Below are 14,598 nucleotides of genomic sequence, written 5' to 3'. Positions count from 1 at the left end.
TAGCTTCTATTTTGGCAGCATTAATACTTTTAAAATGAAAATGACAGTATATGTGAAGACCCAAATGAAATAGTATTATATTTTTTTTTACATTAAAAAGAAAATGGAGATAAAAATTTAATTAAGGTAAAAAGAGTTATTGGGCCTTATGTGGGGCAGCTGGTCCATCTCTCTAAGTAAATCTGACCTTAAGAAAGAGCTCAATAGATTCTAATTTTCTGAGCTTCTCTCTCTAAAAATTTCGAGCCCTAACTCTCTCTGCCTTCTCTCTAAATTTCCAGCTCTTTGAACCTTTCAATCTTGAGTTGGAGGGTGCTCAGACGTCCGAAGGCTTCCTTTTGAGCCGATCGCATTTTCGATTGAACCGGTGAGTCAACTTTTCCCTTCTCTGTCTCCAATCTCAAACCTAGAACATGCAATGCTACTGGTTGTATGTTACTAGGGGGTTTTGTTTTTATATTTTTTTTTGTTTGTTAAATCAAGCTCTAAGAGTTGTTACTGTCACCCCTTGGTGGTTTATAGCGTTTGGTTGAGTTCTCATTTGGTGAGACACCGTAAAGAAGAGTTCTTGTGAGCTTGGTAATTCGACTCTGAGATAAGGGGAGCTAATTATTTTTGTATGAATTTATTTTATACAAATATATGCTGGTTGAATGTTGAACTGGTGTGTTCTTATGAAGTTGTTGTAGGATGTTAATTTTTATTGGATAATTATAACTGAGACTGTGAAATTGTGCTTAAATAATTTATGCTTTGGTGTTGAACTGGTACATGTCGCAATTATGTTTGTAAGTGTCTCTGTTGAAATTAATCTGTTTTGGTTGAAATTGTTCTGGTTGGAGGGTTTGGAGTAAGGGCTATGTGATAGCATGTATATGGGCAGATACTGTTTAAGGTTACTGTGAGGGGAAGGGAGATATATATAATTAGGTATTTGATGTCTAGAACATTGTAGGACAGTTTTAATAAGTTAGATAATTAAATCATAACTTGTTAAAAGCTTTTCTTTGTTGGTAGGATAAAGGGGACTTAAAAACCTGAGTTGGCACATTCCTGATCATAGACTGGCCTGGTCCATTATGTTGTGACTAGTCATATGTGCTAGCGCCGAAGGTGAGTCTGATGCGTTCAGACATCTGAACCCTCTCCGGTGACCAATTAGGGGAAAATAAGATCTCTACTATGATGAAAATTAGACAAGTAATTTACCAAATAAGAACCATGAAGCATGATATATATATATATATATATATATATATATATATATATATATATATGTATATATATATATATATATATATATATATGTATATTATTAAATGTTATGGAAATATAAGTTAGGAAAGCATGATATATATTATATTAACATATGAAACGTATGATATAAATTGTTATCATAATATATATATATATATATATATATATATATATATATATATATATATATATATATATATATGAACGTAAACTGGTGCATGGAGGGGATCTCACTCATTTTTCTTCTTCTGTTTGGATTGATTGATGTTGTTTGACTGCCAGGATGTATGTATGGTGTTGTTGAGTGGTTGTAAAACATATGAATGTGAACTACAATGATGTAATTGAGTATGAAGTGGACATCTCAGGGTGAGATGATTGAAAGTGATGTGTGGGATGTTGATGTTGTTCTGTATAACTGTATGGAGCTTTGAACTGGTATATCTATCCCTACACTCGAAGCACTGTTTAGACATAGACAGATTGGGGGATTTACCTTGCATAGTGTTGGGGAGTGCCAGCTGAACTACGCAAGTGCAAAGACGACCAATAGTTCGACAATTATACTAATCCGGATGAGTCGTGTTGAGTGTTAGAGTCATGGTTTAATGTGTTATGTATTAACCGTTTTATATATACCAAGCATGATGATTATTAATTGATTGAACAGTATGATTACTGCCTGTTTATCTAGCTCACCCTTGCTTCTGTGTTGTGTGTTGTTTGTGTATGTTTTTCTTTGGATGGGAGCAGATGGGGTTGAGGAAATACCTCTGGAGCAAGAGTTGGAGGAGAATGATGCTGCTGCACAGTCTGCGTAGGATTTAGATATCTAAACTCTTGGATGTTAAATAGTCAGAACTGTCTGAGTTTAAAACTCTATATTATATTTTGGATGACTGTAATTTCGTACTTAATTGCAAGTCATACTCTAACTGTTCTCTTTATTTGGATGTTGGATGTTGACGCTTATATTATATAATTGTGGTTATTATATATTTGGGATGTCACAGTCTACATATATGGAAGTTTTGCTGAAGAGGTTATTTTCTCATTTTTGTTATCATTTTCATTTTTTTAATATTTTCTTACAATTAAATAAAAAAATCACTTTTATTATTTTCATAACATTTTCATTTACTTCACTCAAACCAAATATATTCTTAGCGTCTTCTCTTTCTTTATACCCTCTTTTGTTTTCATATTTTCTTGTCTGTTGTTTAAGTTTTCTTTCTTTTTACTTATTCCATTTTTTTTTATCTTCAATCCACGTTTTTTAAATTAAAATAAACGAAAGGAAAAACTTTTTGTTTCTTTCATCAGCATGAAGTTAAAAAAAGAATTTAAAAAAAAAAACTGCAGTATAAAAAATATTTACAACTTTTAAGGATATAGGAAATCCTGCAATTGAGAGGAAGAATATGTCGAAGTTACCTTACCACACTCCTGAGTAGAGATGTATGGTCGTGAAAATAGATTAGTTGTGGTCAATTTATCTAAATCAAGTTCTTAAAAGTAAGATAAACTAAAATTGAATTGGATTGTTTTTTTTTTTCAATGATTTAATATGACTTATAAGTAGAGTTGTGATTTGATCCGCTTACTTTATGGGTTGATTATAATCTCTTTAAAATCAAGTCTTTTTTTTTTATTTAAAAGAGAGTTTTGAAAAAGTTTTAGAAAGCGTTATATAAAGTGTGTTGAAATAAGACTGGGATATGATTTACCTTTCAAAATTAAATTAATTCATTTTTAATATATTTAATTATTATTTTCATTGTTTTGTAATCTCTAATATTTTATTAATATTTTTTTTCTTTTTCACTCTAAACATCTTTATGCATAACATCTTTATGCATGTTGAATATCCACATTTTATTAGACAATATAGTTTTTTATTATTTAATAAAAAAAGACATAGTTTATAGAAATTAGTCTAATAAAGATTTTGAAAAATTAGTTAATTTATATTTACTTATAATCTATTATCTCTAAAGAATATGTAAACATTAGTTTAATAAAAAGTTATTCAATATAATTTTTTAATTCTAATCTAAAATATACATAATTTCATTACTTTTGAAAAGTTGAAAATATAATATATGTCGAATTTGTTTAAGCTTTGAAAATAAAGTAATTTTTATAGAAATAAAATGTTCAAAATAAGTCAATTTTTATAAGTTAAAAAAGTATTTGTATTTGGATGCAATTGTAAAAATAATTTTCCTTTTAATTCCTTCGTTTTTTTAAAGTTTTTATGAATTGATTTTGATAAACTATTTTAAAAATATTATGTATAAATAAGGTTTTAACTTATTTTTAGTTTTGACATCTAAAATATAATAAGTGTGTTCCAGTTAAAAAAAATGATTTTCTCTCCTAATAATCATCCATAAAAAAAATCAAATAAATTATTATTTATACAAAACAGAGCTAATATAATATAAACATTTTTATATATCAAAATTGAATAAAAAATACATACAATTTTATAAAAAAAAACTAGATGTTAATATAATTATATAATTTGAATTAGGAAGACAAAACTAGTCAATATGATTAAATTAAACATTAGTTAGATCAATGTGTTAACTTAGTTAGAAAACTTTTAAATATTATTATAAATATATTATTGGAAATAAAATAATTAACATGTTAAAAGAAGATACATGGGTTGATCCTAATCCATATCATTTTATGAATATTTGGTCATATGAATGTTCTTAATAAATGATTTTTTTTTGTTTTGTCGGCTTTTCTTGTCCCAAACCATGTAAGTTAAGGTAAGTTAGGGTCAAGTAAGGTAGTTTAATTTGACAAGATTATGTATAAGTATAATTGAGTTTATATCAAATTAATTAATGAGTTTATGGATCTTTCATAAATTTCAAACTTTTTTAGTATATCACTTTAAATGAGTTAGGGTAGTTCGTTTACATAATTTATAAAAAAAAAAGTATTATATTTTTTTTACCACCATCTTATAACTTAATTAATATAATTTTTTATTTTAAAAAAAAGTTAAAACATCATTTTTATGTAATGAGTTTCTATAACTTAGTTAAATGTATTTGATTCAATTAAAGATATAATTCAAACATCAATTATATTATTACAATTCTAAATTATGATATATTTTTATTAATCTAATTTCGCATGTAAGCATAAAAAAAAACATATGCAACCAATAAATCAAAGAAAAAGGTGAATAGAAAAAAATTTATAGTAAAAAGTTTCTCCTCGATTAATTAAACTTATCATGTAACTTCGAAAAGAAAACTTCATAATTGATAAGGTTTAATAAAAAGTTTAATTGTCTACACAGAGTGCAAAATTGTTCAAAAATATGTGTTTTGAGTTAGTTTACAAAAAGAAAAATTGTAACATTAAGACTATGCTTTTGTATTCTTCCAAAAGTATATAATGTTTAGACATGGGTTTACTTATGTATCTAATAAGAGGGTATCACACAAACAACAGTCAACACAAAAAAGTAAATTACAGAAATAAATTATAATAAATGTGCAAATTCTAATGTTATATAATGCAATGCTAAAATATATATATAATTTCAAACAATTCATCATATTTATTCATATATATGCATGTATCACAAATATCAAGAATATTCACAAAGAAATATTTACGCTTAATACCCTATTTTGTCCACAGTTTCGCTCGAAAATGTCAAATTAGTCAATCCTTTAAAAAGTGCGTCAATTACGTCCTTACTTAATAAAATTTATATCAATGAAATTCCTTCCGTTAAATCCGTACAAACGGCGTTAATTATTTTATTAAGTAAGGACGTAATTGACGCACTTTTTAAAGGATGAACTAATTTGACATTTTGGAGCGAAACTGGGGACAAAATAGGGTATTAAGCCAAATATTTATTTATATCTTTTGAGATAATCATATAAAGCATTTTCTACCAAAGATTTAACACTTGAGTCATTTTAACACATGAAATATGCACACCCTTGACTATAAGTATTAGTGTAAATTTTAAGTATATTCTTATCCAAATTCGAACATATGTTTTGATTCATTTTTCCATACTCTAATGTGATTTAATGATATAATAAACTCACATTTAGCTTATCACTGTTTAATGTATTAATTTATGTAACTTGGATCACTAGTGAAGTTAGAAAATTGTAGTTCCAAATATAAATATTTGCTTAATATCCATAATTATACATTGTTCATATGTCATCCCATATTTGTAACCTCAAAATCGTATATCATACATAAGTATTCTATTCATATTCTATTACATACTCATTATATATATACCTGTGTGTGTGTCACAATCCATTTGAAACTAAAACAATAATCATTTAAGCACACAATTAAACAATTTCTACCCAATGATACATATACATAACGCATAAATTCAAAAAAGATCACCAAAATCACTCAAATACAAACATCAAACAATTTTTCTATATAACAAAAATAATTTTGTTAGGTGAGGACATTAAATTAAACATCCACTATAATAGCTCAGACAATATCATCGACAAAACACTCACTAAAGTGACTTAAACCAATACTCTCACTTGACAAATCTAATAAAACATTTACCTAACATGTTTACTTTCATCCAGTGAGAATATTAAACAAAGTACTCACTAAAATGACTTAAGTGTACTTTCATTTGATAATTCAATCTAAACCTTTTAATATCTCTCCTTATCAGAGTCTTTATTTTTAAAAAGTATCAAACTCACATCATAAATCATTTTACTTTAGAACTCTAATTGAAGTGCAATTGGATTATAAAAGAGAAATGATTTTGAATGAATAAATATATTAAAAATAAGAAAAAAAAAACTTTAAAAATAATGACCAAAATTAAATGAAACTCAAATTTAAAAAACATCAACATTGATAAAAATCATTTAAGCTAAATATTAACTTTGATTGATTTGACTTAAAATCGAAATAGATCAATTTTAATTTAAAGTAAAGAGATATCAACCTGATATTTAAAAAAAAAAATTTATTTATATTTAAAAAGAAAGTCTACTTGACCCATCTATAAATATTTTGATTATAGGAACTTTTTTAATTATGTAAAGTCTCAACCATGTTCGATGACAACTCTACCACCACTATTCTTAAAAACTTTCTTGATTTAGATAACAAAAGTGGCAAAAATAAAAATTAAGAGATAGGGTAATATCACAAGACTTTTCAAATGTTAATTTAATAAGGTCACATTAACATATAAGATGGACATCATGGGCTACTTTCAAACATCATCACCAAATGTCTCATCCACCTAATCCATTGGATTTTATTAATAATTTTGCTTGGCTGACGAAGGAGACATGTGGGAATTGGCCACTTCAATCTTCAACACTGCATAACCATTGCTTTCTGAAAAAGTTTCAGTAGCACAATTAATAATCTTACATTCTCAACAACTATCATTTAATATTTCATACAAGACAAAAACGAATGCCGTTCAAACAATCAATGAAAAACGCCAACTGTTATCGAAAAGGTAATTTTATTGAAGGAAAAGTTAAGAGAGTTTGGACTGTGAATTTTTTTATTTATTTAATAATTTTGCTAATAGAAAAATAAAATGAAAAATAATTTCTTTTTTCTTTATTAAGGTCGTGGACTTGGGATGGTGTAATCTATAATTATAGTTAATGCGAGTTTCTAACATGTGAGTATTCCATGTTAAGGATATAAGTGAGAGTTGTGAAGATTTCAAGATAGCTGACTAAAATAAATACTTAATAGTTTTGATACTATATCATCATATCGGAATTTATTTCTAATTTAACTCAAATTCTTTTTTAATCAGCACAAAAATGTTTTATTTTCTCTTCGTTCAAATTCTTGTGAGGATGAATTAAAATCTAGCTGATAGAGTTTATATGACTCGGAGATGTGTGCCTTCTAAAGTTATGGTAGATTGAAAAATATAATCACAACAGGCTATTTGAAACAGAATTTTTCAAAACTTTCAAAATCATGTTTATACTTATGTGAATTTTATTTTGAGTAAATCTTAGAACACACTATTAAAATAGACTCAACCCACAATAAATTTTGTTAAGATAAAGAATAACTTTAACATATTAACTTAATTCTAAAAGATTGTAAATGAGATTTGTATGTATGTGTATTTATATATTATAAATTAATTTATTTTTTAATTAATGTAATTTCTATTAATAATTTGGATTATATATATATATATATAATAAATAATTAAATGTATTATATTATTAGCCAAAATATTAAAGTAATATAATTAACTATATCTATAATTAAAATTATATATGTTATAAAATATTAATTGTGTAGAATATTATATGTAATATTCTAATTTGATGATAAACCAAATTATGAATATTGATTTTTAGAAAATAGTAACAGATAGAAATTATAAAGGTTATAGTTTCTATCTGTAAATAGGTACAGTTTTTTGTGTTTCTTTTTTTAATATTGAAAAATCAAATATCTTTCGTTTATATTTTTTTCAGTAAGCAATCCAAATACACTTTCATCTGCTTGATATAATTGAGAATAACTTATTATATAATAGAGTTTGATTACTTGTTTTTTATTAATTTTTTTTTCATAACCTAACACTTCCAACATATTTTGTAACTAAATTTTTCTTTGGATGTAATGTAAGGACCTATCTGTTTTTTTTTATTATTTAAAAAGGGGATGGGGGAGCAATCAGGGAGTCACGAGCTGCCATAAAAAGAGGAAAAGTTTGTTTTATTTGGAAGTGGGGAGCAAAGACGTCCGGATTTTACTCTCCTTGCTGGCACCATTCAACAAGCTGCAAACGTGGAAGATATAAGGGGGTGCTGGGTTCTGAAATGAGAGAGGAAATCCTTGCTACAAAATTGGTGAAGGAGGTGAAGTTCAGAGTTGATAGAGTTGCTGGAGAAGCCTTGGTTCTGCAAGTCTTGAGGGAGATAATTTCAAAGATTCACAAGGGAAGTCTTCAAGAGGTAAGGGAAGCTAGATTTTTCGTTTTGATTGTTGAATTTTACTGTCTTTGAAGCAAATCTAGAAATTTTGGGGATGAAAAATGGGTTTCTGCGTTTTCTGGAAAACTTCATGCGATTCTGCAGAATTCTGCAGAACGCTCGTACGTCCAATTTTGACTTCAAAATTGGACGTTCGTCCAAGTTGCTCGAACAATTAGTGGTCGGCAGGAATGGGTTGAGCGTTCGGTTATGGTGTTCTAAAGTAACGAGCGTTCACGTTCGTCCATAAGTAATGTTTGTAATATTGAGCGTTCGTCCTTAAGTGTTATATTGAGCGTTCGTCCTTAAGTGTTATACTGAGCGTTCGTCCTTAAGTGTTATACTGAGTGTTCGTCCTGGTGAGCGTAGCGTTCGGTCAGGAGGTTTAATCTTTGAGCGTTCGTCCAAAACAGTGAGGAATTCGATATGGTGTTCAATGGTCTAACGTTCGGCCTAGGTACTTGATATTAGCGTTCAGCTCAGTAGTGTTGAATCCAACTTTGTGTTCGTCCTTGAGCGTTCGGCCAATATGATTTGATCTCCTAGCGTTCGTTCTAGAAGTGTTCGGTCCATATGGTATTCGGTGAAATAGCGTTCGGCCTCAGTACTCGATTCCAGCGTTCGGCCTAAGTATCAATCTCAGCGTTCGGCTTCTTCTGAGCGTTCGTACAGACAGTATTCCTAGTGATCAGATAGTGTTCTTCTTTTTGAGCGTTCGTCCCTTTGTAGCAGCGAGCGTTCGGTCTTGATGTTGCTGGTTTTCAGGCAGCGAGCGTCATAAGTATTAGTGAGCGTTCGGTCTTGATGTTGCTGGTTCTCAGTTAGCGAGCGTCCCTGCGTAGTAGCGAGCGTTCATATTTATAGCGTTCGGTTTCATGACGTTCGTCCAAACTGTACTCGTTCTTACAGTTTGCAGTCTGATAGCGTACGTTCTTGTAGCGTTCGTCCTAAGCTTTTAATATTGGGTTCCAAGGCTAATTGTTGTTGTTTTGGATTTAATTAAGTGTGTGAAATGAATTATTCTAAAAGTATATGAGATATGTTGGATTTGATGTGATATTATGGGGGTATCTGGTTATTCATGACTTGGGATAAGGTTTAAAGTAACAGTATAATTCATGGACGTAATTCCATGATCCTCAAGGAGAGGATACATGGTGGTAATTTGGGGTGTACAGAATGATTTCATGGTAGCTCAGTCTTGGGGGTTTTCCTGACGCTCCAATGGTCTTTCATTCTCAATTAGAGAGGATTGATCCATGTGGTGAGGAGTAGCAGGAGGTCCTAGTCTTGGAGGCTTCCAGGATGCTCCAGGGCGCGGAACGGACTAACCTCGTGAGGGTGGTAGGGTGAAACCCATTGGCAATGGCTTTGCAAAGCAGTAGAGGCCACCACGAGTGCATAACCCGCCATAGCTCGGTAATCATTCTAGTCCGGACGAGTCGGTCTATAAAGCAACAAGTCGGGGTATAAAGTAACAAGTCTTGTGATGTTAGTTTACCATGTTTGGATGACTTTTTCATGTCGTGTGAAATTTTATAACATGCTTTTTATATCTAGCTCACCCTTGCTTGTTTGTATTGCTTGCGTATGTTCTTTGGCGATGATCATCCACTTGGATGGGAGCAGATGGTGAGGAGGATACTTTGGGAGCAGCTCTTGATGAAGACGGCAGTGTTGCAGCTCAGAATAACTAGTCTTATTTCGTGAATTCTTAATGTTTGGAAGAACTCGTGTGTGGTTTAAGTTTTAAATTCTCTGTAATTCTCATGGAGAAATCCTAATACTCTTGTTGTCATTTCCGCACTATTCTAAGGATGACTGTAATCCTGAATTAACTCTTGACTGCTTTCCTATATTATGCATGATGACGTCTTTATTATATATGCATGACGTATATAATTGGGATGTTACATGTAACCCGTTTCCAATTCTAAAAATTCTGTATTTTAGGATATTAAATTATCATATATTTTTATTTTATTATTTAGTTTTTAATTTTCTCTTTTATATTTAATATAATATTCAACTTAATACTTCAAATATGTACATAAAAATCAAAATTTATTATTCATGTATTATTTTAATTTTATCTTTTAAACGAAGTATGTTATTTTATTTGAGAGAGGTGACTATTATAAGAATAATTTTAAACAGATAATAAAAGATTATAAATATTTTTTTATTTATTATAATCCTTTTAAATTTATAATATTTCTGTAATTTTCTTAAGTATAAATAATTAAACTTTTGTTACATTGTCAAATAAATATGCCCAAAGGTAACAAGGTAAAATAGTTATTTGTTACTAATTTAACATTTTTCTTAATATCAGAATAGATATGAATATAAATTAAGTTATTCATGAGCTGCATTCAAAATGATTTAAAAACTCAAAACTACGAACCTCACATATATAAATAACTTTTTATTAATATTATTATATAAAATTGATTATAATATATCAAAATATTATTACCTTTCTTTATTACTTTATATTATTTAAGAAATTATATGCAATACATATATTATGTAATAAGTAAAACATATAATTATAATAAATTTCTTCAAGCACAATAAATTTAAGAAAATTTTCAAAGACTTTATTTACAAAATAAACTTTTAAACAAAATTTATAGTCAAACTAATTATAAGGATCCTGAAACTCGTTTTCTCTGCTCCTCGGTTTGTTTCCGACGTTTGGCACGTGGCACATGTTGTCAATTCTGAAACGGTGTTACTTGAATTTGGTCTCAAATAATTTAAAGGCAAATTAATTAGATTCATGTAACATTCTTTTTCAATAAAGAACATCAACGTCTTCAATTTCTCTATCTTAAAAGTTAAAAACAGGTACGGCGTGTTAAGGAAGTAACTTATTACAGGTAATTTTTAATTTAATAAATTAAAAAGCAATAAAAAAATATATCTAATTGGCTATTTTTCAAATTGAACCAGTCTATGTACGGTTCGGAATTTATAATTCAATTTGGTCAAATCGGTCTCATTAAATGTTTGATAAATTAGTACTTTTTAAGAAAATAATTTTTTTTTTGCGTAATTTTAAAAGTGTTAGAACTTTTCAGGAACATATCCTCTATTCTCGTATATCCTCGCTCAAATATTTGTAAAAATATCATGTGCTTTATGTGTATGGATTTCTATGTCAAAACGTTTATAGTAGGATCATAAAGAAAACAAAAATTATAATAGTTAGCTAATTATTTAATTGGTATATGAATATAATTAATATAAGACAAATTTTACATCAAATTTACTGATATTATACAAATTATTTCCACAATAACTGTATTAATACTTATACTATACATTAATAACTTAATATTACAATTTTAGTAACTACGTATATTATCACCAATCACGCACTGTGATTTAATTGTATATATGCTTTAGTTATAACATTATTTTAATTCAATTATCATAATAAAAATGTCATGACATTCAATTAATGTTGACTTGTTGGTACTTAGAGAATTTTTATTGGATAAATTTGAGATTGTTGAGTAAACTTAATTAAATAAATTGTTTAATGATTTCAAGGTGAAAATTGGAAGTCAACAAGTCCAAATAATACTATTCGTTTTAACTTAATTTACTTTCAAGAATCCAAATACTTTTAAATAAATTTCAAACTCCTTTACTTTGACACTACAACATTCAACATTTCAAAAGATAACTATGATTATTTTATAAAGCATGTAACAATGTTTATTAACTAACTCAAGCTATTTTTTTCTTCTTCAAATGATAGGTATTTTTATTTTCACTGAAACTTTCTGGAATTTCAACATAGGATTTCAATATCATCAAATCACATTATGATATTTCTATGACAGGTAATAACAAGTCAAGAGTATATCTGATAAAATCAATAACGTGGAAAAACATCACAATCACAATATTACCTAATCCAAAGTTGATTTACATGACTTATCTCACTTATCGATTATGTAAAATCTCAAACCATATAAAAAAGTGAAAAGAAAGATAATATAATAAGAAGTTTATACTATAATATACAATTGTTTAAATATGTCGTTATTTAAGTTTGTATCTTATTTAAGTCTATATTTGAAAATAAAAAACTCTTGAATCAAGTTTCAAATTATTTTCTCATCAATTCTATATTGTTGAACAATAGTTTACATGACCTATGAATTGAATTGCTCCAACGAAAAATATACAAAGTTTATATTGTTTTTCAGTAAATATAGTATTTATTATATGATCACTCATATTTCATAATTGTATAACTTTTAATATTTCATAATTATATATTTTATAATATTTCATAATTATATGATCATTAATATTAATAAGTTCGCATCAAACTTTCTAAATCAAAATACGTATTTAAATGATTGTATATTTTACTAAAGAAACTTATTTTAAAATGAAATCTACATTTTAAGAGTGATTCTCATCCATCATTATTTAACTAGTATTATCTCAACATTGAAAACAAACCTTTAAAAAAATTATGGAACTTCTAAAATAAATAAATACAATTTTATTTCATATACTTAAACGAAATTATTTAATTTTTTTTTTAAATTATCCTTGTTTAACACAAAAAGGTTTTACAGTATGTTTTATTTTCTTTATGTTTTTAAATTTTATTTCTGTAAAATAAATATCTCCACAGTTTTTTTTCTCTAAGTTTTCTAATATGTAACATTTTAGGTTTTATTGGTGACTTTATTTTGTAAGTTGTACAATTACAAATATTAGATAGTAGAAAATGTTTCGAAAAAATATACTATATATTTTCAAGTAGCTTTACATCAGTTAATCATAAACTATTATTTACGACAAGTTTATTACTTTTTATAAAAATAACTTATAAGCATAACAACCATCATTTTTACTTATAAGTATTAAACTTATGCTTAAAATTTGGAGTTTTATAAAGAAGAAAAAATCAATGATATGCAAATATCAAGTATATAAAAACAAATACTTACAAATAATGTGTTAACATTTAAAGTTTTAAAATTTCAAATAGTCATACACTAATTTAAACTGTCACACGAAATGTGTAGAAATTGTTTAAATAATTAACATTAGTTTGAAAGTTCATTTTTCTAAACCAACCAAATTATATTTTTATTTATTAAATTACAAAAATATATTAATATTCGATTTTTAAACATATGTTTTTAGTCATTAAATTTATATACAAAATTCGAAATTTATTTTTCTCGAAAAATTTATATAAAACTCATTCTTATAATAATACATGAAATACGTCTTACTTATTCAATGTGGTGAAAAAAAATTACCAAAAGAAATAATCTAAATAAAGATGTGTTTGATGTTTTTCAATACAAAAATAATTCAGACAACTAGCCCAATACTCAACTAGTCCATTTATGACTGCGATTCCACGGCAGGTGTTGCTCTCTACACCACCATTTCTTACTCTTCATTACTGTTTTTCTCTTCAGTAAAATTTTATTTTTAGGGTTAATATTTTTGAATTTTTACCCACTCCTAACCTATTTCAGTGACATATACCTGGTACTCTACATGTAGTGGCAAACACAATCTTTTCTTTCTCTTTAACGCTAAACTTATTCCTCTCATTCGTTGTGTTGTGTGAGACTGTAGTAGAATTTCATTACGTGGTGTGCGTGGAAGGTTGCAAAGGTTGGTGGTGGTGGAAGGAATTGATCCAATGCCAAGAGTCGGTCTTGGTGGTGTGGTGGTGCTCGAAGGTTGTAGTGGTGCTTCGTCCAGGTGCGTAATCAAATAAACCCTATAATAAAGAGTTAAACTTTAAACGTATGTCAACATCCTTCAGCGGATATCAACATCCTTCAATGGATGTCAACATCCTTCAACGGATGTCAACATCCTTCAACGGATGTCAACATCCTTCAACGGATGTCAACATCCTTCAGTGGATGTCGGACATCTGTTGAAGGCCAAACGGATATCTCACATTTGTTTTGGCCTACGCTTCTCCACATCAGGAATCAACACCAACAATGGAAGGAAGCAAAGGGAAAGGGAAGTGGGGAATAGAAAGTTGAAAGGAAAAGAAAGAGAAGGAAGAAGAAAACCTTGAACGAAGATGGGAAGAGAAGAAGAATGAAAGATGTGGTGTGGTGGTGGGGTGCAGCTTTCACGGGAGTGAAAGTGAGAGGTAAATTAGGATTTTAAAATATATTAAAAAATCTCAAAAGGTAAAAAGTAAAAAAATTGAAACAGAATGATAATTTTGAAAATAAAATAAATTAGAAAGGTGAAGGGAATAAGGATGGTGCTGGAGGGAGCAACACCCTTCCACGGCACAGTAACCTCC

General features: G+C 28.2%; 1 long non-coding RNA gene across 1 annotated transcript; it reads left to right on the top strand.

Moving 5' to 3' along the window:
* The first annotated feature begins 201 nt into the window (after nucleotides 1-201).
* LOC128194998 (uncharacterized) lies at nucleotides 202-2,296 on the top strand. Its single transcript, XR_008246515.1, has 2 exons — nucleotides 202-367; nucleotides 2,011-2,296. It is a non-coding gene; the product is annotated as an uncharacterized LOC128194998 (long non-coding RNA).
* Nucleotides 2,297-14,598: the final 12,302 nt, after the last annotated feature.

The sequence above is a fragment of the Vigna angularis genome, chromosome 1 (genome assembly GCF_016808095.1).
Source record: "Vigna angularis cultivar LongXiaoDou No.4 chromosome 1, ASM1680809v1, whole genome shotgun sequence".
Taxonomy (NCBI): Eukaryota; Viridiplantae; Streptophyta; class Magnoliopsida; order Fabales; family Fabaceae; genus Vigna; species Vigna angularis.
The sequence above is the reverse complement of the archived record's forward strand: the minus strand, read 5'-3'. Positions and strand labels throughout refer to the sequence as shown.